Here is a 27095-nt window from a genome sequence, read left to right on the forward strand (position 1 = left end):
CATTCCTCAAACTATGTGGTCTCAGTTGGCCCAGATGCAGACTTATGCCGGAAAATGATAACCTCACAGCCCTTGATGCTGCTCGTCCTGGCTTGCCCCCCCAAAGCGCCCGCGAGGTCAGAAACCAATACATGGAGTACTTTTTGGGTAGCCATTAATATGCCAGACAATGTCTAAGAGGCATTATTTAAATTTTCTTTGACACTCCAATAATCTTTGTTTTCATTTACTGCTTGGCTTTGTTTTAAGTCTCTCATAAGTATTTTTGCTGTTTTTTGGGGGGCCTTTTTTAACAACAGAGCAAATCCAAGTTCTGAGCAAGATGAGATGACAGTCTCTTCTTCAGATAATCTTATTATGTTTTGGGTCTGCTACACACACACACCTTGTTTTTATTGATAATGTATGTAGTGCATTAGTGACAAAAATATTGCTCATTGCTAAAGGCACATCCACTATGCACTACAAGTGCACTGCAAAAGTGCACCTAAAACTGCCCTTGGAGTGCAAAGTGGATTTGCCTTTAGTAAATAACGCCCATTGCCACAGAAACCAACAACTTTACTACAAATACTGCTTTTGCGCATTGAAAAAGGAAGCCACACATTGTTTATAATTTCACTTTTTACTCAAAGCATATTCACATGTGCGTTTACAAAAGGGGTTTACAACAAACCAACATATTTGGTGTATAGAAAACATTATTTTGGGTAAGATTTTTATAACTTGGCATTTTTGTGTAAACAGGCATGTATCAAAGCATAACATACAGTACACAGGAACTTACAAAGTTCAACTTTGAAAAGTGAAGACAATATCAGACATGAGTATGTACAAACTGTCCTGATATTGCGTTCATCACATGGGGTGTCACCCCCTGGAAAAGCCAAATTTGGAAGATGCACACACATTGAGAATACAAAAGTGGCCAGTTTCCTCCTGATCCCATGCCTAATGTCATGTGCTATCTCCCATCATGGGGTATCAATGTACATGTTTTGGGGGTGCAACCCTTTCATCTCAGCCACTTTAGTAGCAAGGAAGGGGTTGCAACCACAAAACACGTACATTGATCCCCCATGATGGGAGATAGTACACGTTGACACACTGTGTGCATCTTCCAAATTTGGCTTTTTGAAAAATATAAAAGTTTTTCATTAAAAAAAAAAAAAAAAATACTGTGCTAGCTACTTTGGGGTGTTTCAGACTCTCCCCAAAACATCAATGATTAGGCATGTGCAAAAGGAAAAAAATTGTTTCGTTTTGCTTCGTTTTAATTCGTTAATTATTTAATTTCGTTTAGTTATATTCATTAAATTAGTTAAATTAATTTTCGGATTTCGTTTCGTTTTCTACCGAATTCAAAAAATCGGTCACATTCGAAAATATTTCAACCAAATTCGAAAATATTTCAACCGGATTCAAAATAATTTCAACATGATTCTAAATTATTTCAACCGCATTCGAAACTATTTCAACCGCATTCGAAAATATTTTGCGACCCGAATTTAGGGCCATGTATCTCGGGGTCACTTGGTGCTAGAAACTCCAAATTGGAGATATTGTAGTGCTAGTTCTATTGTGTTTGCATACCAAATTTGGTGTTTCTAGCTATAAGTGACCCCGAGATATGTGGCCCCAAAGTTGGGTCACAAAATGTCATTCTCTGCTGCAGAAAAGTACTTGGCATATTGCCCATATCTGGGGTCACTTGGTGGCAGGTGATGTGGCAAGTGGACAATCCACAACTTGGTCATGTGGCACTCGTGGCCGGCCACGTGACACTCATGGCCGGCCATGTGGCACTCGTGGCCGGTCACGTGGCACTTGTGGCAGGTCACATGGCACTCGTGGAAGGTGTCGTGGCAAGTGGACAATACGCAACTTGTGGCAGGTGACGTGGCAAATGGACAACACACAACTTGTGGCAGGTGACGTGGCAAGTGGACAAATACAATACACAACTTGTGGCAAGTGGACAATGACATACATATGCACTTGCCTTGCGATCGACATCCATAACTTCTTCAATCAGGCATGCTGACAACTTCATTGATACCATAAATATAAATGAAATAAGATGTGTGTGTTTTTTTTTGCACTGGTACACTGCAAGTATGAAAAGTTGATGTGACAGATGTATATAAGTAAGTAACTAACCATGTCCCAAAATTTCGAATTCAAATAGAAAAGATTAGAACAGAATAAACAAAAATATAATTTAATAGAATAGAAAAAAAATATATATTTTAATATAAATATATATATATATATATATATATATATATATATATATATATATATATATATATATATATATATATATATATATATATATATATATATATATAACCATCTTCCAAAACTCACAGTGTATAATGATTTTGACTTTAATAGAAAAGATTTTAATAGAATATAAAAGAATAGACTAGAAAAACAATAGAACAGAATAGAATAAAATATAATATATTCTATTCTGTTCTATTGTTCTAGTCTATTCTATATTTCTATTCTAATCTTTTCTATTCAAATTTGAATTCATTCTATACGAAATTTGAATGTCGCAAAGAAATATATATATATATATATATATATATTATAAAACCACCATCTTCCAAAATTCGAATTTAGTATATAATGATTTTGATTTTAATAGTATATAAAAGAATATACTAGAAAAACAATAGAACAGAACAGAATAAAATATAATATATTCTATTCTGTTCTGTTCTATCATTTTTCTAGTCTAATTTCTATTTTATTATAATCTTTTCTATCCAAATTTAAAATGAATTAATTAAAAAATTTGAATTCATACTATTCGAAATTCTAATTTATTCTATTTGAAATTTGAATTTCAGAAGATGGTTGTATATTCTTTCTATTTTATTCTATTAAATTATATTTTTTTCTAATCTTTTCTATTTGAATTAGAAATTTTGGAAGATGGTTAGTTACTTATATACATCTGTCACATCAACTTCTCATACTTGCAGTGTACCAGTGCAAAAAAACACACACATCTTATTTCATTTATATTTATCACATCAATGAAGTTGTCAGCATGCCTGATTGAAGAAGTCACGGATGTCGATCGCAAGGCAAGTACATATGCTGTATGTCATTGTCCACTTGCCACGTCACCTGCCACAAGTTGTGTATTGTACGCTTGCCACATCACCTGCCACAAGTTGTGTATTGTCCACTTGCCATGACACCTGCCACGAGTGCCACGTGACCGGCCACGAGTGCCACATGACCAAGTTGTGGATTGTCCACTTGCCACGTCACCTGCCACAAGTTGTGGGTTTCCTAGCACCAAGAGATCCCAGATATGGACAATATGTCAAGTACTTTTCTGCAGAGAATTACATTTTGCGACTCGACTTTGGGGCAACGCATCTCGGGGCCACTTGTAGCTAGGAACCCCAAATTTGGTATGCAAACACAGTAGAACTAACACTACAAAATCACCAAATCGAAATGATTTCAACATGATTCGAAATTATTACAACCTCATTCGAAACTATTTCAACTGGATTTGAAAATATTTTGCGACCCGACTTTAGGGCCATGTATCTCGGGGTCACTTGGTGCTAGAAACCCCACATTTTGAGATGTTGTAGTGCTTGGTCTACTGTGTTTCCATACCTACTTTGGGGTTTCTAGCTATAAGTGGCCTCGAGATACGTGGCCCCAAAATCGGGTCACAAAATGTAATTTTTCTAATTTTATTCGAATTTCGTCCGAAGTCAGTTGAATTCGTTAGCATTGTAATTCGGTAATTTAGATGCATCCGAATGTCCGAATAATGAAAATTCATCCGAATTTCGATTCGGAACGAAACAAAATGCACATGTCTATCAATGATGTTCTTCATTTTCTTTCGAACATCATTGAAGTTTTTCTGTATATTCTCTAAATTGCGATTGCACCCCATTATCTCCCCAATGAGGATCAGGGCACTTTCACTGGTAAAATGTGATTCTTCTTCCACATCACCTAAAAAAATAAATAAACACACCATGTATTATAAATATGCAGACATACATTGATTAGCTTACCGGAAGCTGTGGTCTCCGACACTCACCTGTTGTGGTGACAATTTGTCCAACTACAACAATCTCTCCTTCTTCCTCCTCCTCCTCTGCTTCTGGTGTTGGCATTTCCCCTTCTTTGGGAGGTGTGGGGTCCCTGGTGTCCTCAGACGTCCCGAGTCTTCTCTCCCCTATGAGAATGTAAAAAAGGAATACATAGCACACAGAGGGCAGAAATAGGAATATGAAACATTGCTTGGAAGTGTCGTACAATTGTGTTTTTTGGTTCAAAGGTGAGAACATTATTTTTGACACTTTCTAAAGCTGAAATACTTACCTGTAGTGTGAACAAATGTAGTGAAGTGTAAGTTGGGAAAACATTGTTTTTGGAGTGGGCTAACGAACAATGTTTATTACGAATGACTGAACTCATGAACTTGAAAGTGGCCATTTTAAACTGTATAACATTAAATCAAAGCACATGGAGCAGTATGCAAGCAATAATAATAATATGAACACACAACAACTACTTACTTTTTTGAAGAACTCGCTTGATCCTTCTGTACTGATCGTGCTCCCTCAGTTTCAGGTCTGACCAGCGTTTTCTCAGTTGATTCTTGGATCGTCGTACCCCAAAATTGATCCTTGGATCGTCATACCCCAAAAGACTCTTCACAACCTTAGTCATGATCTTGGCCTTTCTGATATTTGGGTTTGGGTAAGGTCCATACTTCCCATCATAGTCGTTCCTCTTCAATATGTCCACCATATCCAACATCTCTCCAAAAGACATATTTGAGGACTTAAATCTTCTCCCCCGGGAGAGAAGAGGCCCACGTTTCAGGCTCCGGGCTTTCCACGTTTCAGGCTCCGGGCTTTCCTCGCCTTCCTCCTCGTTAGTGGAACTATGATTGCGCACCTGCGTTGTCTCCGCCATGTGCTCTCCCCACTGTGCCGAAAGAGAAGGGGCGGGGAATAGTCTAGAAAGAATGTCAGGGGTGGGCGGAGTTTCACACATGCGCACTGTATATAAAACGCAACACGCGTGTGTCGTACGTATGATCTGTGAACAGAGGGAGAAGCTGGCGCGCCGATCGTGCAAACGAAGGTACAATTTTTAACTTGGTACATCACTAGCCTATACTGCTTCTAGATTGAGGCCTGCATTGGGACAAGATTTAGTCGAGTTTAGCCTGACATTAGGGTTTGTCTTGTGTTGTGTCTTGCAGAGATTATAGACGAGTTTAATGACCACAGTTTCCTACCTCTGTTCATCGATAAGTACAGTGAGCTGCCCTGCCTGTGGCAATCTACCACATTACAGTAACAAATTAAAGAGGCAGGCAGCGATGGAGAAACTGGTTGAGTTTGTGAAGCCGGTGGTCCCCAGGGCAGACATCAACTATTTAAGAACAAAAATTGGTGGCCTCAGGAGTACATATCTGAGGGAGCGGAAGAAGGTGCTGCAGTCCATGCAAACTGGAGCTGCAGCAGATGACGTTTGTGTCCCCAGGCTGTGGTATTATGACAGGATCCATTTTTTGTCAGACCAAGCTGAGGTCAGGGAATCTCTCTCTACCCTTCCTTCCACGCGGCCTTCTATGCTACATTCCAAACCCGCTGAGTCTTCCGACGCCCAACCTGGGCCTTACACTCAGGATGAACTGGGGGAGCCCAGCTTGAGCCAGGTATAGTATTGTTCTACATATTTTGGGAGTAAAAATGAATGATTTTAACTTGATTTTTGCTCTCCAATTGCTGATTTTAGAAACTGTTTCACATATCAATAGACAGTAGTGGCCAAAACCTTTGGGCCAAGAATGAAAAATGCTGGGCTCAGAATGATAGTCTTTTGTATTGGTTAACAATTTGCAACAGTCTTGAGCTGAAAATTGTGGGTGTGTTTGATGAACCAAAAACTAAAACTATGTCCCTTTTTCATACACAGGAAGACCTCAGCCAGGAAGAGGAGGGTGTGGAATGCAGCAGCCAGGAGGTGGCTGTGGAAAGTGGCAGCCAGGAGGAGGCAGGGGTAAGCGGCAGCCAAGCGGTAGGCGGGAGAAGGAGCCTGACTGAATCACAGTTCCCTCATCGCCTTCCACGCAAAAGGGCCAGAAATGGGGGGGATGTGGAGGAGCCGGCTCTGAAGCTGATCGGGGAGGCTTCAGCGTCCCTCAAAGCCACCCCCACATATCAAGAGGCCTTTTCCGCCTTGGTTGCCTGCAAACTCCAGCAAATGGAGGAGGGGCAACAGATCTTGTGGGAGGAGCTAATTATCCACACCCTCAACAAGGGGCTGTTGGGCCAAATCACACAAGCAACACACTTGTGTGATTTGGCCCATGCCCCTCCTCCTCCTTCTGCCACACCTCCAGCACCACAGCCACAGCCTGGAAGGAAGCGTGGAAGGAAGACCAGAGTTTGATAACCTGGGTTCAGTCTGGTCTGACAGAAGATGCAGCCTCTTGTAGGACCACAGCCTGGGAACATAGATGTCATTTGCTGCTGTTCCGGGTTTCCTGGACTTCAGGACCAGACTGCTCTCCCTCAGATATGTACTCCTCAGGCCACCAATTTTTGCGTTTAAATAGCTGATGTGTGCCCTGGGGGCCAAAGGCTTCGCTAATCTCCCCAGTTTCTCCAGCGCTGCCTCCCTATTTATTTGTTGCTGACACCTAAATAAAGGTTTTTTTTGGTTGAAGAAATACTTGTGTATGTGTTTTACTTCAAAAAGGACAGTTTATTTGTGAGTAGGCAGGTACATTTCAAAAATACAAAGTCAAATGAATAACAAGGGGCACCAACACCAAACAACCTCCTGTAGATTAAAAAAGAAAACAATAAATTAAAAAGATAATAATGGTGTTGTGGTAAGTTGACACACAAAACACACCAAAAAAAATGCAAAGATGAGCAAACTGCCAAAAAAGGAGATGCTGATTAAAAAAACCAACCACAAAATAAAAAAATAAAATAAAAAATGATTGGGGAGATGTGACGAATTAAAATATTGTATTGATGAAATGAGTAAAAAGAATAAAGAAATACGTTTGGGAGAAGTGTGTGTGAATATGAGCATCAAAACAACTTAATTCTTGTAGCATTGTAAAGAAAAAGAGAATGCGCTGCATAAAAGAATTTTTAACATTGCAGCATGACGAATGTGCTATATCGATTACGAGCAGTAGTTTTACCTGAGCGAGTGCTTCCGTCTCAGAATTTTATTGTGAGCATGCGTGGCACCTTGTCCGTCGGACTAGGCTACACACGATCAGAACTGACGTGATCGGATCATGTTGTCGGAAAATTTTATAGCCCAGCTCTAAAACTTGGTCCGTCGGATATTCTGACGGGAACAGTCCGATGGAACCCACACACAGTCGGATTATCCGACAACAAGGTCCTATCAGACATTGTCCATCGGAATGTCCGACCATGTGTACGGGGGCTTAGTCTTCAATTGAGGAGCTATATTATTATTATTATACAGGTTTTATATAGCGCCAACAGTTTGCTCAGCACTTTACAACATGAGGGCAGACATTACAGCTACATTACAATTTGGTACAAGAGGAATCAGAAGGCCCAGCTCGTTAGAGCTTACAATCTAAAAAGGAAGGGGAAATTGATACAAAAGGTAATAGCTGTAGGGGGATGAGCTGATGGAGGAAGTAAAACAGTGTTAGTTAGAAGCAGGATAGGCTCCTTTGAAGAGAAGGGTTTTCAGGGATTGTCTAAAGATGGATAGATTAGGGGACAGTCGGACAGATTGGGGTAGGGAGTTCCAAAGGATGGGAGAAGCTCTGGAGAAATCCTGGAGGCGAGCATGGGAGGAGGTGACAATATTCATACCAAAATGCTAGTGTCTGCTCTTGCTTTGGCTAACCAATATCCTTATATCCATGCATTCTGAAAGATTTCCAAACAGGCTATTATCCCTTAATGTCATGCTCATGAAAATGGATTTTCCACTAGTAGCCAGAATAGGATGTTTTTCATTACACTGCACTGTGTATTAAGTGGCCTTAAACCAGGGGCGGATCCAGAGTCTAATCTTGGGAGGGGCATTGCCAAAATGTTTACGGGCAATTTGTCGGTGGCTGGTGTTGGCATTTTAATCATCATGGCACCATACCCAGCAGTATGAATATATCAAGAGCATCGGTGTTTCCCTACACGTTTCTCGAGTCTATGCTCGCTCTTCAGGGGCAGATGCATATAAGCCCTTGTACACACGGTCGGAGATTCTGACAACCAAATCCGTCGGATTTTGTCCGAGGGATCTTGTCTGAAACTGTTGCATACACACGGTCGGACAAAGTTGTCGGAAAATCCGATCTTTCAGAACGTGATGGCGTAATTTCGTTACGATGGGACTACGTTCAGGCTAGTAGCCAATAGCTTTGATGTAGGAATTTGATCTGAGAATGCGTGGCACTTTGTCCGATTGGAATTCTCTACACATGGTCGGAGTATGTCCGATCGGAGCATTTTGTCGGAAAATATTTCCGGCAAGTTGGAAAATTTGGTCCGACGGATATTCTGACGGAAACAGTCCGATGTAGACCACATACAGTCGGAATATCCGACAAAACGCTCCGATTGGACACATTCCCTCAGAATCTCCAATCGTGTGTACAAGGGCTTAGTCTTGTCAAACCACTGGGTTGGGTCACTGACCATTGTTGCCATGGCGGTGGCAATAAATGTCCAGCTCGGAAGCTGAGGGGGCGCAGGCAAATGGATACTGCAAGGGGACACACCCAGATGAGCGGCATTGGTTGAAAGAGGCATTCGGTCAAAAGGTCTAGGATGTAGCCAAAAAAGTATTTGGGCTTCTAAACAAATTCATTGATTTCCTAAATTAATAAACCAGAACAATGTTTTGCACTTGTTGCATCTGCACCCACCCAAAATGTTGTTTTCATATCTGATTCCGGCTTGTTTACCTATGACACTGACAAGAACTAGAGTGGTTTTATAGAGGTCCTAATTTTATTCATATATTCATTCATATTTTTTGTCTTTTACTGTTAAATCCATAAATACCCCATAAAGGGTTCACATCATGTTCTCATTGGCGTCATCTTATGTATAAATAAAGAAGATGAAAGAAACCAGAGATAAACGGGACCTTAAATATGCCTCTGAGAACATAGCACACAAAATATAAAAAAATAAAAATTTTATTAAATTTACATATTATAAAAAAAAAGGCATAATAACATAGAATTGTATACCATACAGTACAGAGCATCATGGTATATTTGGTAGAGAAATTGGAGTTCATGCATATGTTCAATGATAAGATGGTCAACGTGTTTCACGTGAGCCCCCGCTTCTTCAGGACCACATTAGCATATACAATATATAACTCTTGGTTATTTTACTTAATGAGTTTGGGTGCACTATCATGTTTAGATATGGTATTTGGGTTGGTGGGGAGGGATTTTATTTCTAAGTTGTCCTTATATCTCTTAGGTATCAGTGGCTGGGAATCAGTGTTTTACTGCAGTCAGGATGCTTTTTAAGTCCAGGAAGAATGGAAGTAATAGATTGAATTTAGTAGCATAGAGTAGGGTGATTAGAACCCCTATGCTTTCTTTTTGTACTTCCTTCATTTGTTTACTGCAGTATAGACAGAGCCACTAAGAGGAGATAGAGTTCAATGAGAACTTGAGGTAGAGATGTATCTCTAAGTTCACCCCTTCCTATAAGTAAAGAACAGACATCAAACAAATCTACTTTAATAAAGTCCTAAACATTCTTAGACGTCGTCTCCAGGTTCCCTGGTGCGTGGGCAGGCGCACCGTGTCAAAGTTGATCAATATATACCTGTAGCTCTTTGACTGAAAATAAATATATATGACAAAATCTGAAAAAAATATTAAATAAATAAAAAATAAAGAAGAAAAAAGAAGAAAGAAAGAGGAACGTTTTTTTCTTTTTTTTCACTATGTCATATATATTGTTTTCAGTCAAGAGCTTTATCATGTATATGCTACTGTGGTCCTGAAGACGCAAGGGCTCCCAAGAAATGTGTTGACCAACTTATCATTGAACATATACATGAACTCCAATTTCTCTACCAAATATGTCACAATGCTCTGTACTGTATGTATACAATTCTATGTTTTTATGCCTTTTGGCGTTTTTTTAAATAATATGTAAATTCAATAAAATTTTGTACTTTTTTGTATATGTTGTATTCTCAGAGGCATATTTAAAGTATCTCTTGTATCTGGTTTCTTCCTTCCTCTTGGAAAATGTGCTTTTCTTTCAACTTTTAAAATTGACTTTGTATTATATAGCATGATCAGTCAATATTTATTAGAGTTCATCTCTTGGATGGTGGTGGATGAAAGTGAACTAAGCATTAGAATTTTTTTTTAGTGTTACGTGCATGCCCAAAATGGAATTTCTGAATCTAGCAATCACAAGTATTTATTATCTCTCACAGAGATCACAGTACTTCCCCTGACAATGCTTTAATTAGCTTTCCTTTCCAAGTAGACGGAGTCGTCTTTGTTGCTGAATTATCCAGGGTCACCATCTAATTTCTGGACTGTGATCCTGGCTTAGAGATAACATAATCAGGTATGTTTACTACCTGGCTGTATTCACAAAAGTCAGACATCATTCAGATCTTGTTGCACCCTCTCACCTTGCGACAATTTTGCAATCTAGTCACTTAGGAGAGGAGGAATTGCCACCTCCTGCCTTCAGGAAACTGATGATATCATCTCAAGCTCAGCAAAATGACTCGACTGGAGAGCAAGGATGTTTTTTTTAATAATAAAGCTTTAAAAATATATATTGTTTTGTTTATTGTGAAATGTCAGGAATTAATTTATGCAAACTTGTAATGCTACTGTAAGGTCCTCTTTAAGTTAACTAGAACTTATATCTAGCAATATTCCCAAATTTTTGCTATAAAAACTAAAGTCTAAACATATTTTAGAATAGACTTTCCTTGTATAACTGTCTTCACCATACTGATTTTTTTTTACTATTGCCTTATATTATATAAGTTATATTTCTACCATTCATAAAATTACAAATCAAATTTTTTTTTATTGAAGTATACTCTATAAGTGAAAAATAATAGTATGTTGAAGGTGATAGCAATAGCAGCATCTTGACTATAGAGATTATGGAACTTAAAGTGCAAGCATTCAATAACACTATGTAGTGATGGTGGAGGATAACAAATTGGGACTTTAACAAGATCAATAGCTCCTGCCAGCCTGATTCTGCCTTGGGACACAATCCATCGATGTTAGCATGATAAGACATGGACTTAACAACATTGCCCACTTGAAATATTCATCTTGTCACATTCATTTTCTTCTAGGCATTTAGAGATTTTCATGATATTGGCAGTGTTTAAAATGTTACGGATTAAATGTTAAGGTGATTGATTGGGTTAACAACTTTCTTTTTGTGAGTAAGCTGTGTGTATATTTGTTCTTTGTAAGCATTAATTTTAACTTGCACAAGTCACAATTTTTAAAGGACTGCTAAACTTAAAGGAAAAACAGTTATAACAGTGTGGACGGCACTATACAAAAGGGCTTTGATGAGGCAGTGTGGCTTCCACATAGATTTGCAAATATATGCAAATAACCATTCTGTTTTTATTAATTTTTAAGGTGTGCTGGCATTTTCTTTAGTTTGAATTTATACAATGACACCATTAGCCATGCACCCTCCTTTGCTTGCTACTGCGGGCAACAGTGTGGTCTGGGGTGTTGAATGTTTGGGGGATTTTTTTGCTGTTTCCCCACTTGGGAGACTTGTATTCTCTATTAGTCCTGGTGACCACTGTTGCTGGAACAGAAGTTTATGGGAAATCGAACATTTTACAGTTGTCACTGGAAGAATAGGTTGGGGAACTCTAACTCTATCAGGACTTCTTGTTTGGGTTTTAGCTATTCCTCATTTATAAGAAAAGTGTTTTCGCTACAGAATTACTTTAATATATAAAAAGCTATTAAAAACCATCACTAAGCGGCTGTAGTATTTGGCATTTGTGTATTCTCACTGAACCATCTCCATTTTAACTTCATAATCTATTGCAACTATGTTGTCACGTACCTGGTAGAAGAGCCCAGAATGCAGGGAGCGGCTCCTCGTAAGCCTCTGGCTCAAGAGCCCCTGGAAGTGGAGACAGTGATTCAAGAGTTCAGAGGGCACAAGTGCCAAGCCGGAGTGTGAAGGGTCGGACCCGCAGCAGCAGAGATCCACAGAGGCCCTGGAGGGTAGATACCCGATAGCAGCCGGGGATGCGGTCACACCGTAGGCACGGGTGGATGACTGGAACAGCTGGCAGAGGTCTGTGAGAACAGCAGGCACTGGTGGTCAGGCTGGAACAGCGGGCAGCAGTCAGCGGGTACAGCAGGCACTGGCAATCAGGCTGGAACAGCGGGTGGCAGCAGACGAGGTCGGGAACAAGCCGGGTCGGTATCAGGCGGGCAGCAGAAGTACACAGGAGAAGGCAGAGACGTAGTCAGACAGGCAGGAGGTCGGTGGCAGGCAGCAATCAAACGAAGTCAGGAACAGGCCGGGTACGGTAATCAGGAACAAGCAGAAACAGATAGCAGGAATCACCGGGAACGCTGTAGACAGGACAGCAAGAAGGAACAGAAGCTGGTTCCTTAAGTAGCCCTTTGGGCGCCAAGAACGGTCGAACGGCGAGTCTGCGTGCCCCCGCGGGTAACCGTGCTCCCGTTCGTGACCCCGCGTACCTGCGCGCTCCCGTTCGCATCGTCGCGCACCCGCGTGCGCTCGTTCGTGCCGACGCGCACCCGCGTGCGCCTGTTAGAATCTACGTGCACTCGCGTGCGTTCGTTCACGCTAACGCGCGCCTGAGGATACCGACGAGTTCTCCACAAAGGAATCCTGCAGGCAGGTTTCCTATGTACGACCGGGACAACAGATCGACCATGACATATGTGCTTTTTGGCTTGTCACTATCTCCTGCAATCTTGTATATCCTTTGGAATCAGCTTGAACCACTAAATAACAGTGTCGTAATGAAAACCTGTTTTTAAAGTGGTACCCGTGTTTCCCCCGAAAATAAGACCGGGTCTTATATTAAGTATGACTACAAAAAATACACTAGGGTTTGTTTTCAGGGGATGTCTTATTTATTTACTGTATACACAAAACAAGTTTCTCCCCTATCAGCTCAGCAGTCAGCATTGTAAAATTCTGTAATCCCAAAAATAAACCTTAGTTAACTACTTGCTTACTGGGCACTTAACCCCCCCCCTCCTATCAAGACCAATTTTCATCTTTCAGCACTGATGCACTTTGAATGACAATTGCGCGGTCATACAACACTGTACCCAAATGACATTTTTATAATTTTTTTCCCCAAAATAGAGCTTTCTTTTGGTGGTATTTGATCACCTGTGTGATTTTTATTTTTTGTTACATTTTTAAAAAAAAGACTGAATAAAAAAAAAAGTTTATAAAGTTTTAAAACGGGTAATTTTTGTTCATCATTGATGTACGCTGATAAGGCAGCAGTGATGGGCACCGATAGGTGGCAGTGATGGGCACGTATGCGTGGTACTGATCAGTTACACTGATAGGAAGCACTTATATGTGGCACTGATTGGCACCACTGGTGAGCATTGATAGGTGGCACTTGTGGGCATAGATAGGTAGCTCTTGTTGGCATTGATAGGTGGCACTTGTGGGTATTGATAGGTGGCACTTGTGAGCACTTTCAAGTTGCAATTATGAGGCATAATTGCCTCTTCCATTTTGGGACCGATGTCCCTTTAAGGTGAGCCGGTGATCAGCTTTTTTTTCTCCTCCGCTGCCAGACCCCTTTCACACCGAGGGCATTTTGCAGGTGCTAGAGCATTAGAAATAGCTCCTGAAATCCACCCTCAGACTGCTGCACCATTGTCTTCAGTGTGAAAGCCCCGTCAGGAAAAGTCCTGCCAGCAGCTTCTTTGGAGCGGTGAAGGAGCAGTGTGTTTACCGCTCCTCCACCGCTGCTCCCCATTGAAATCAATGGGGCAGCGCTGCAATACCGCCGGCAAAACGCCGATACTGTGGCATATTGCAGGAGGTTATAACTCTTTCTCGGCCACTAGCGGGGGGTAAAAGCGCCCCGCTAGCATCCGAAATGCACCGCAAATTCGATGGTAAAACTCTGCTAAAAATAGCAGCATTTTACTGCTAATGCTATGGGCGGCGCAGTGTGATGAAAGCCCTCTCAGCGTGAGGAGAAAAAAAAAAGCGATCACCAAGCTTTTGTTTTGATCATGTGATCAGCTGTCATTGGCTGACAGCTGATCACATGTTAAGGGTCTGGGACCAGCCCCTTACTCAGTTCGGTGATCACCCGAGTCTCCTTGATTCGGTGATCACAACGCGCTCCTCGCGTGCCCTGCAGGGCGCGCACAGGGAGCGTGCACAGGGGAGGACGTCATATGATGGCCTCCTGAGAATTCACATGATGCCAGGTGGTCAAGACCTTGTACAATCATGTAATTCATTCTGTAAAAGAAAATTATCTAATGTGCAGTGTGTCATTTTATTGTGGAAAATGCCTTATTTAAAGCGCAGCTGGGTGCTCATGTGACCCGCCTGAGCTCTTCTTCCCCACTCTGAATCCTGCAGAGGAAAGGCCCGAGATCCCCGCTGGTTCAAGCTGATTCCAAAGGACGCCAGGCCCCCCTGAGCGCTGCAGAGGATTGAGCTGCTGACATCAGCCGGAGGAGAAGTGCTCCAGTGGGTCACATGAGCGCCCAGCGGCGCTGTAAATAAGGTATTTTCCACAATAAAGTTACATAAGGAGACACACTGCACAATATATAATCTTTTTACAGAACGGATTACATGATTTTACAAGGACTTGAACTGGGGCTTATTTTTGGGGTTGGGCTTATATTGCAGCCATTCCAGAACCTCACGCTAGGTCTTATTTTTGGGGTAGGGCTTATTTTCAGGAAAACAGGGTAGGTAATTAACAGCTTCTCTTGGTATAACAGATCTCTGCTCCTTACCCTAATTGGGGGACAATGTGGAAGACAAAGCCTGCATTGCACAGCACTGGAGAAAAGCAACCTAGTAGCATGCTGTGTACTACATTATGACAAAAGCCCACCCAGAACACAGGGGTTTATTACTACTTTAAGGCAGCCCATAGACGGTGCAAAATTCTTTCCTGCAACCATGGGTTGCAGGAAAGAACTTGGCACGATTCCCATATCAACTCAGACAGTACTGATAGGGGAATCCCTCCTGTTGAGCAATTGTTTTCTCCCAGCGAGGGGGCAGAGGAAGCCACCCCCACCAGGAGAAGACAGTGATTATCACTAGCAAGTATAGCAGCTGCTTGTGACAAATCAGAAACAAATCTGGCAGGCTGGCTGTACCCAAGATGATTGATTAAACAACTTGGTCCATTTAGACTGCCAATTATTGGTTAGAATCTTGATCTGACCAGACCCAGATTTAAACCGTGTATGGCTGGCCTAAGTTGAACTTGACTTGTTTGCCAGTACTTGGTTTCCTATTGACATACCCTTTGATTAACTCCTCCTGTAAGCAGATAACCTTGAGTATTAAGATCTTTACTGACATCCTGAGATCAGAGTGGGATTTCAGACAAACCACAGGTTGAAGGTATACAGATCTAGGTAAACAGGTTCAATACACTAGTTTAGAAGACAGGTCTGGGTAAAAATTACAGAGTTGGGAAACAAAATAAGAAAGGCTAAAGCCCAGTACACACTATAAGAAAATTGGAAAAATTATTGTCCAGCTTTCCTCAATATTTCACAGCAGGTTCGAAACCAGGGATGGTACTAATTGTACGAAAATTCTCTCACGACTTAGGCTTTTTTTGTTGTTTATTGTTTCTGATTATGTGCAGTCTTTCATATCTGATTTTTCCCATATGAAAACAGTACACATTAAACGAAAATCACTAGTTCTGTTCATGTAGGAGAAAAATTTTGGATTTTGTCCCTTCAGAAAGTTTAATTTGGAAAGTCTGAATCGGATGTCAAAAGTTGTGTACACACTACATGAAATTTGAACGATCGTTCCTCGTAAGGAATTTTCCTTCCGGTTTTCTCATAGTGTGTATCCCACTTAACCCTAAACACAGAAACATGACAGTAAGATATGCAATACCAGGGGATTGGTTGCAGACAAGTATACTCAGGATGTCACAGAATGTACACAATGCATCCCATTCATGGGAGAGAGAAACACCTTTTAGCACAAACTAGTCATGCAGTAGCCACACTCCTACATCACCCACATCACTTAGAACATGCAAAATTGTAGTGCAAATGTAGCATCCCCTCCCCCCTAGGCAGATGGTGAAGATCCCCAGGTGACTTTGTAGGCTGGCAATTAAAGTTTCAGGGTGAAATCCTTAATTCTTAGTGAAGTAAAAGGTATTGGGCACTAGTCACTTTATAATGCTTCAGCGAGTTTCTTTAGCCGCAAAAAAAAAGGAGAGAGGTCACCCAAAAATAGGCAAACATGGCCCCAGACTTCTCTAGTAGTAATAGTCAAAACAGGACCTTCAAACTGGGGATTTCAATTTGTAACAGTAGACTTAAGCACAACCAAGTAACACAGGTACCTTCCTGGATAAATTGACAATTTCCTCTAATATATTCTGGCAGCAGCTTGCACCCAGCTCTCCGGGACACCATTCAGCAGGGAAGTCTCTTCCAAAGATGCTCCATACAGGCATCCATCTTCCTGCTCCACTCTTTCTGGATGTACCCTCCAAGTCCTAGGCTCAGGATCCTTGTTCAGCCCTCTGCACACAGCAAACCTCAGATACAAAGACTTTCAATACGGTCTCCTCTCCTGCCAATAGCCCAGTAGACAAGCCCCCCTATCCAACTTCACCCCAAAATATTTATATTATATCCATGCCTAGCATCCATCACTGGCAATAAATATCCTAGTGATTTGACAGGAAATAAATAAATATTCATAACTCAGCAATATTGTTTTTTCTTCCCAATCTATTTAGTGAGGACAAAAATCAGCAACAAGTGGAAGTTAACAATATCTTGAACCTGGGGAAACCCAATGAATGCAGAAAAGACAATTAGAGCTCAGGGTGTAGGACACTTCCACTTAAGGCAGCGTCCCTACACAAGAATGAAAACTTAAACCTGTCTGGAATTTTTTAACTCTACTTTTCCTATGTAGTAGCTGGTACTTTACAGGTAATCAATGAAATAATCCAAAGTTAAGGGGTGGGTAAAAAGTTTTGTGCACTGGCTTGTCAGGGGCTCCAACTTTCAGTCTGTGACTAAACTTCAGCTGAGCAGAAATGTGTCAGTACCTTCAGTGTCTGAGAACTCTGAGAACATCTAGTATGAATATCTCTCAAAGACATTTTTTTCATTGAGGGTTCATAGAGATTCTATTAAGCTTGTTTCATAGTTATATAACACCAAGCCTTCAAAACCTTTTGTGTGCAGCAAAAAGCCTATTTTTTATCCTGTAGGTATTTACAAGCACCATTTGTCTCGGATGTAGCTTTATCCTCCAGTATTTACTGAGGTCTCTAAGTATTAGGAGACTTGGAAGTTTAAATTGATCCCGTCTGTCAAACACATTCTTTTTCTTTGTAAAGTAAAATGTCTTCTTGGATTACCTTGCAGTACTGCTGTCCTTTGCTTGCAGATTTCTGCTTTCGGGCTTAACACTACTTCAGTACCATGTTCTGTCTATATTCAAAGCAAACGTGATACAGCAAGCTGGCCCGAAGAACATAAATCAGGTGCATGTATGCATATTCAATAGACAGGGAGCACCAATACCTATGATGCTCTATTGTGAAATTTAGAGCTTGGATGATGGTACTTCTTTCATCCTCTTACTATCCTGTTGGCCTGTAAATGTGACTGGAGGTCTTATAGGTCAATAGTGAGGTGTGGGAGATGCAAAAAGGCAAGACTCAGTGCAACTATCTAAGCTTTGGTTGCAATTTGCAAAACAAAAAAAAAAATTTGTAATTTAGAGCTCCCAAGGCAATAAAGGAACAGCTTGAAAAATGACTATTTCCTTGTTTATTGTGGCATGCCATTTTTTAAAGTTACTGAAGTGCTCGCTTTAACCTCCCTGGCGGTATGATTATTTCTGATTTTAGGTGCTGAAAGCGTTACAATTATTTTGCATGGAAATCTGGCGTTTTATATTGTAGTCCTGCAATTCTTAGGAATAACTCTCTTAAATCTGTTCAAACCAGAGTCTATCAGACATCCCAGGTATGATAAAGTTTATAATATAATAAATAATGATAATAAATAATAATAAAAATTATTCAATAATGTAATCAAATCCAAAAACACAGAAATTTGCTTATTTGCAAAATTGTCGCTGTCATTAGATTTAGTGTTTGATGACAAATTTCCCCACAAATTGCTATCACTCAATTCTGCAAGTGATTATAATTTATTATCGCTGTTTTCTAGTTGGTCTAAAATCACTTTTGACATAAAGGGACACTTTTTGGTTAAAAGTCAATTCTCCAAATTCCAGGCAGAAAAAAAACAGTATTTATAATATAAAAGTGCATGCAGGACACTGGACAGACCACTAGGGACAAAGGGGATGTGTGTGTTTTTTTTATACAGTACTGTAATCTGTAAGATTACAGTACTGTATGTGTATGGTGTATTTTAACTTTTTTGAATTTGGCGCCGATCTCCGTTCCCGTGCGTCGTAACGTCGCAGGGAACGGAGCTCGGCGGCACTTGGGCACTGTGTGAATCCAGCAGAGGACAGCTCGCATGCACAGCGGGGGGACATCGCTGGATTCAGGGGACAAGGTAAGTAACTCTCCCTGTAACCAGCGATGCGATCCCGAGTCTGGCTCGGGGTTACCGCTCATGGTACTGAAATTGCAGCCCGAGCCAGACTCGGGAATACCGCCAGGGAGGTTAAAGCCTAAGTTTAGTTAAAGTGTTACTAAACCCAGGAGCCTGCATTTACTATATCTGGTCTCTCACAGTACACAGAACATGGAAATGCAATTATTTTAGTAAATATAAACTGTTAAATACTTTTTCTCATCAGCCGTATATAGCAGTCTAGTGGCTTCTATCAGTGTCTGGATGAACACTGGTTAACCACTTCAGCCCCAGAATATTTACCCCCTTCCTGACCAGAGCACTTTTTTTACGATTCGGCACTGTGTCGCTTTAACTGACAATTGTGCGGTTGTGCGACGTTGCACCCAAACAAAATTGCCATTTTTTTTCCCACAAATAGAGCTTTCTTTTTTTGGTATTTGATCGCCTCTGCGGTTTTTATTTTTTGTGTTATAAACAAAAAAGAGCAAAAATACGCAATATTTTTTACTTTTTGCTATAATAAATATCCCCAAAAATATATATTAAAAAACATTTTTTTCCCTCAGTTTAGGCAGATACGCATTCTTCTACATATTTTTGTTTTTAAGAAAACGCAATAAGCGTATATTGATTGGCTTGCACAAAAGCTATAGCGTCTACAAAATAGGGGATAGTTTTATGGCTTTTTTTATTATTATTTTTTATTTTTTACTAGTAATGGCGGCAATCTGCAATTTTTATCAGGACTGCAACATTATGGCAGACACGTCGGACAATTTTGACACATTTTTGGCATTTTTACAGTGATCAATGCTATAAAATTGCATTGATTACTGTAAAAATGTCACTGACGGTGAAGGGGTTAACCACTAGAGGGCAGTGAAGGGGTTGAGTGTGTCCTAGTATGTGTTCTAACTGAAGGGGGGAGGGGACTGTGCAGGGGAGATGACAGATCGTCTGTTCATAACTCTGTATGAAGAGACAATTTGTGTTCTAGTTTTTTTTTTTATAAACATATATATTTCCTTCTTCAGGGGTTACATGTAAGCACGCTGTTATGATTAGCTCTGTGTTCTTTTTACAAATACTGCATGAAAGTGAAATAAACAAAATGCTAGGTCTCAAAATCTGCTGAATTGCATTTTCGTGCCCATAGAGTATTAAATAGATGTAACTCTGTTTAAACTTCAAAGAGCCAATCCCGGCGATTTGTTGTTTTTTAGACCATATACATAGAGATCCCTGGTGTTTCCTGGCCATGCTGATCACATGCACCCTCCCAAGAAAAAAAAACTCTCTAACAATACACACCAAACTGAGCATGTGCAGAATGATTCCTAGGGCTCTGTTCTATAAGCAGATGGATTGGGGAGCAGTTAAAGCAGTCTTGTAACTTCAAGCAGTGTCTGGTTAAAGCTTGTAGGAGTTTTCATTTAACTCGGACTTTCCTATGAGGCTACAGGACCCCTGACCCTCTGTCTGGACAGTGCTGATTAGACCTGTGCTGATCGAATGCACCCTCCCAAGAAAGAAAAAAAAACTCTCTAGCAATACACACCAAACTGAGCATGTGCAGCTTGTCCCCAAGGCTCTGTTCTATCAGCAGATAGATTGGGGGCAGTGGAAGAAGGGGAGATTAAGAGAATAGTAAAAAAGGGTGATATACGGCGCTAAAATGATCTAAACATAAAAAAAACTGCAGCAATAAAACCAAGAGATATAGGACAAGGTAACATTCCTTATAATGCTATGACACACTAAACAAGTGAATAAAGTGCAGTGTACAAAAAGCAGATGATGAAATCCTAATACCGCTTACACATGTTTTTTTCCATCAGAATAAATGTTTTTTCTGAGTTCTGACAGAGTTCTGCTGAAATGGACTTGCGTACACATGATCACACCAAAGTCCGATTGTTTAGAATGCGGTGATGTACAGCACATATGACGGGACTAGAAAAAGGAAGTTAAATAGCCAGTAGCCAATAGCTGCCCTTTTTGGTCCGTCGGAATAGCATACAGACGAATGGTTTTCCCAAATTGATTCCATCGGAAAGATTTAAAACATGTTCTATTTCTAGGTCCATCAGTATTTTCGAAAAAAGAAAAAGTCTGCTGAAGACCACACACGATCGGACTATCCGATGGAATGATTCCGTCTGACCTTTTCTGACGGAAAGTCCGACCGTGTGTACGCGGTATTAGTAAAACATGAGTCTAAAATAAAAAGAAAATGGTCCAAGAATACATGTTATAGTCTACCACCAAGTGACTGGATGCAGGATTTTTGAGTAGCACATCACCTAAGTAATCACTGACTCTTACCAAATGGTCGGGACCACCTATCTCTAGGATGGTCAAGCAGGCAAGCAGAATGACTTCTGCGGGGTAGTAAGAAAATAACCTCCAAGGGCAATGAAGTGGTGGGCAAATTCATCACTGTAGTCACCCCTCACAGCGAGACCTCCCAATTATCTGGGGGCAGGGGATGATCATAAAAGAATAAAAGCTCCAATAGTGTAATACTATTTAAAATAGGATTTATTGAAATGGAAAAGCCAAATGGCTACTTACAATAATAAAATTCCGTCTGTGCACATAAGATCAATTGCCAGCAAAAACAGGTTAAGAAAAGATAGGATCAACCAGCCTTTTTACACAATGCAGAGGATTAACCCATTGGGTTCCACAGTGAGTATAAAGCCGCGTACACACGGGCGGACTGTATGGCCTACTTAGTGCGTCATACAATCCGACGGACAGTCCGTCCTACTTTCGAATGAACGGACTTGACCACACACGGATGCACAAACAGTCTGTCGAAAGCTTGCGCGATGACGTGTACAGCACGTACGACGGGACTAGAAATAGGAAGTCCAATACACAGCAATGTACCCTTTCGCCGTGTAAATCCTTTCTGAGCATGCGCCATTCTTAGTCCGTCGAACTAGCCTACTGACGAGTGGATTGTCCGCTGAAACCAAAGTATGACGGACAAAATTTCGAAAATTCCGAAATACTTAGTACGCCAGACTGCACACTGAAAAAGTCTGCTGAAGCCCACACACGAGCGGACTGTCCGCTGAAATGTGTTTCGACGGACTAAGTAGGCCATACAGTCCGCCCGTGTGTACGCGGCTTTAAGAAGCATGCTTTACTGCATATACACACTGATTTTACTGTTGTGAGTTTAGTAAAACTTTAAATGTTTTTTTTAGTCACAGCTGATACTGATTTCAACTATGAAAGCTAGAACCAGCTCAAGGGACACTTCTCATTAAATATAAGTATCATCACTTGCATTGATTAAAAAAAAAAAAAAAAAAACCCCATCCAAAAAGAAAACAAAAAGCTAAACTTAGGCTTTAAGTTCTAAAGGGAAAAGTCAGGGCACCTGTCTAACTCTGCTATCTGGCTGTGCTGTGTAAGTCTCAGGACTGGATGGACATGAATATAAAATCTTTGGCTGGTAAAACAGCTCTCTCAGATTTGCACATGCGGATTTATTGTAAGTTAGCCAAAAAAAATAAAAAATGAGTATACAACGTCAAGGAGCATAGGTAACCACATCACGTTTGGTCTAATGTAAAGTAGGGGAAGCCAGGCTTAAGCAAACAGTCTGACAGCCAAGTTCATTTTTATTTTAGACCATCTTAGAGAAGAAAGTGCAAAGAAAAAAAGTAAAAACAACAGGGTAACAGTTGTTATCCTTTTATTATTCATAGTTGTGATTCTTTGAGATGGCACAAAATTTTTCTAAATATTATAGAGAGAATAAAGTTACTCCTTATCACAAATGCTCTGAAATTACATTTGTCCTTGAAACCTCCAGTATGTGTAATGAAGGTTTTACAAAAGGAAAAGTTAATAGTGTGCCCGGCTTTTAGGCATAATCCCCGGAGAACTCATTAGAATGAACAACATGAAGAAAAGTGTACACCTCGTGTAGAACAGACTGTTTCTCATATTGTAACGTATCTGTTTTGCCTTTGGGGGTTTTTATCTTTCGACTTTCAAATTACTTTACAAAATGCATTGAGAGCTCCATTCATTCATTAATTCCAACTGCTTGGAAGACTTTACTATATTTATGTCACTAGCTTTTCCAACTTAGACATTTGTGACTGCAGGAAGCCGAGCTATGTAAATTCTAACAGATGATAATGCTTTATTTCTAAGATTGCTCAAACTAGCGGTGAACAGATAGTGTGAGATAAATAATCTGGACCCCATTATTACTGCCTGGAGCATGTACGTGCTCTCTGGTCTTGGTGCCCTGTGGTTAGAGCCTATCTGTGTCATTAATATAAATGTCACCTACAGGTCAACTGTCAGCTCGATTTCTGTCCCTGTCATATCTCATCATCTTCTACCCCTGCACTCTCTGTGACCTGCCTATCAGGACTGTCTGCCAGCACTTACTATTACTCTACCAGTATTAAACCCATTCTAAGAAATTTAAGTTTAGCTAAACCTAAGACCATAGTGTAATATATTGTAGCTTACTAGTCCTTGGTGTGTTAGCTGCATATGTTTCCTTTTTTTATGCTTCTTTTACTTTATCTTATCCTGGTAATCCTACAAATAACACATTTCCTGAACCGGGGTAGCTATGTTCCTCTTCCATTGTATCTAAGGAGGAAGCCATGATTGTCACTCTAGAGTCTGTTCTCCTGATATAGACTACAAACATGTCCCTATCTCTTAAGACCCGTACACACGGACCGAATGTTGGAAGACATCGGGCGGTTACAAAAAAAATGGCTGACGTTCGGCCCGTGTGTATGTCAGTCTGTCCGTCAGAAGCCGGTCATTTGGCAAGCTTCTGTCGGATGAGTATGCTGGAAAACCAGCAGCCGTCCAACTCGCGATCAGCACTCTCCACTAATGGCAGAGAACACTGATTGGAGTATTCTGGTGGGAGGGCCATCCCCTTGGCAGAATGCAACAGCTCAGCGGAGGAGATCACTCTACTAATTTCGAATCGTGAGTACAGCGGCTCCCACTGGGTTGAACAGAAAAAAACTTGTAGTGTGTACTACAAGGAAGATATTCTTTGATGTAGCACAGATTTCTGGCACGATCAACAGGTGATTTTCAGTATTTGCAAAAAAAACTCTTAGCAAAAAAAAAAAAAAAACGAAAGCAGCCATCTCTAAGGCCTAATCAGCTAAAATATATTACATTTTTAATCCTGGTTTTAATTATCCTTTAAAGTAGATATAAGCCCTAACTGGATGACATTTTTTTTTTTTAATACTTTGGAACAGCAAAACAAGCCTGGGCAATCAGCACCGGCATGACTGCTTATAGCCTCCAGGCATTTCCATAACAGGAAATGCCTGAACAAGGACCTTCATGGACAGACTACCAGGTATTTTTACATGAAATTTGCAGATTTTAAAATTGTACTATGGGGAGCCAGTGATCCCCAGCAAGTCACTTCTACCAGTAAACAGTGTTTACTGGCCCTTTTAATAACAAGCACACAAAGCAGCTTTCTGTAGCAAAATAAAAGCATCATTCTGGTATATTTAACCACTTAAGGACCAAGCCTCTTTTTGACACTTGTTGTTTACAAGTTAAAATCCTTTTTTTTGCTAGAAAATTTCCTAGAACCCCCAAACTTTTTTTTCAGACATCCTAGAGAATAAAATGGCGGTCGTTGCAATACTTTATGTTACACCATATTTATGCAGCGGTCTTGCAAGTGCAATTTTTTGGGAAAAAATACACATTTTTGACTTAAAAAGTAAGACACCAGTAAAGTTATCCCAACCTTTTTTAAATTGTGAAAGATAATGTTACGGCGAGTAAATTGATACCTAACATGTCACGCTTCAAAATTATGGCCGCTAATGGAATGGTGACAATTTTTGACCCTTAAAAATCTCCATAGTCGACGTTTAAAAATTTCTACAGGTTACATGTTTAGAGTGGCCCCAACTCTGCAAAGCAAAATAGCCCCCAATATCATTAATGCCCCAATCCAGCCTACTTTTTTTCACAACTTGGTAGGTTATTTTCCGTGCAAAAAATGCAGCGTATGTCAGCATAATGCATTGACACAACGAAAAATTTTAGAATTTACATCTACAGTAACAGGGAGAAGATATTCAATCAAGTGTTTCTGTACCTGTAAGACCAAATATGTGGTCTATTTAATAACCTGCCCCTGTGGGAAGCAGTATGTCGGCCGCACTACCAGGCCGTTTTCCACGAGGGTTGGCGAACACATTTCCTTGATTAAAATTAAATTGTCTAAACACACTGTGCCTAGACACTATAGGGAATGTCACAACAATGATTTAAGGGGCACACAGTTTGTCGCGATAGATAGGTACACCCCACCCTGGAGAGGGGGTCCCCTTACACGTGGGGTCTCCAGGCTGGAGACTTTTTGGATCTATGAGCTTCAATCCCACTCTCCATTCGGTATGAATGTCGAGTGGGACATTAATGCTTTCATAGATGATTCATAGACGCTATGTACAATACGTAATCTGGCATCACACAAATTTATTTGCAGGTATATTTTACTAAGCAGTTTGTATCTATTTTTTATTTATCTTTTATTATTTTTTATTTTTTATTTTTTATTTACAATGATTATACTAATTTTATACATGTATATTTTCTGTGTTAAGACAGTTTATTTAAATCATAGGATTATAAATTTATACCATGTGATATACATCATGTACAATAGGATATATGTCATGCATTGCTCTTTTATTGTTAAGTTTTATTTTGTGGCCACTAGGTGTCATTGTGGCATCGTTATAGCAGCATTAGAGAGGAGATAATGTTTTTTACATATTCAAGCCTCGTTTTCATTTTCGTTCCGTACCGGAAGTGATGTTTACCCACTTCCGGTTCCTGTGTGATCATGGACGCACACTTTCGGTTTCGTGCTAGAATTTTAGTGAGAGATTGATACACCCCCATGCCCTTTTTTGAGTTGTAATAAACGAACACTTATATAGGGGGATGGCCCCCTCTTTTTTGCTAGTCGTCACACTATTATATTAAGTAAGTCCCCTTCCTCCTTTTTTTCTATCACACTTCATTGTGAATGGGTGGAACGCATACTAGTCGAGGCGTGGAACGCACGCCATACCGCCATTTCCATTCTAACCGGAAGTTGAGCTATTACTATCTCTAACCATGCCCTCCAGGCCTAAATAGATTGGATACATGGGTGGAACGCATAACAATAGAGGCGTGGAACGCACGCACGTCCGCCATTTTAGAAAACCTGAAGTGGGCATGATTGTGACACTTGGGGTAATTGCATCACTTTATTGTGTAAGTACTTATATAAGGCAGTATGACAGTAGCAGGAGCCCACCCCAGATGATGACCTATAGGTCGAAACGCGTCGGGAGGACTCCGCTACTGCCACTTTTTTTCTCTGACATGCTTTACTATTCACCCTGGAAATGTGAGTTTGAGAACATTTTTTATTAAAGGTCTTTTTTAAAAACGTTATTATGCCATGTTGGCTTTGTTTCTTCATCTTCCATGCCTGAGTTGTTGTCGGATTTGTATGTACATATGAAGAACAGTGATTACATCTAGTCGTTTGTGGGGATCGTACACGGCACGATTGATACATCCAATCCTTGGCTAGGACCATAAGCTTTGATTGACCCCTGAGACGTATGTCTGCTAGGGTCATCCAGATCCGGTAAGCCTGTACCCTATAAGGTGGTGGGACCGTCACAGGGTGAAATATCATCTTCTTTGGTTATAATATCACAGAATCCTGGCTGTCAGCACAACACGTTTGGATTGAGACCTTGCACATCCCCATATGGACTATATGCTTGTTTATGGACTTTTTTCATTATTATTAGTAATACTTGCATATATTTATAGTTATTGTTTGGTTTCCTTTTCACTGGGATAATTTTTACTCACACAGTCCCCATTTATGGTCTTCACATATATACTTATAGACAACTTTATAGTTATTTTTTGTTGCAAAACTGTAATATTCCCCTTTTTTTGGGGTTATCTTATATACACTTTGAGACACAGGAACACGTATGATCACCATAAAAAACACATACATATAAGTTGAGCGCTTACACTTTATCTTCGACATGTTTCCTAGCTAAAAAATCCCTAATTTTAGCGTGTCAGCAGCTTACAGCTTATTTTATATCCTCTTTCTTTGTTTCTAACTTTTTTTTTC

Source organism: Lithobates pipiens, unplaced genomic scaffold (genome assembly GCF_037356315.1).
Source record: "Lithobates pipiens isolate NorthernLeopardFrog02 unplaced genomic scaffold, aLitPip1_a1.2 Scaffold_19, whole genome shotgun sequence".
In the NCBI taxonomy this organism is placed as follows: domain Eukaryota; kingdom Metazoa; phylum Chordata; class Amphibia; order Anura; family Ranidae; genus Lithobates; species Lithobates pipiens.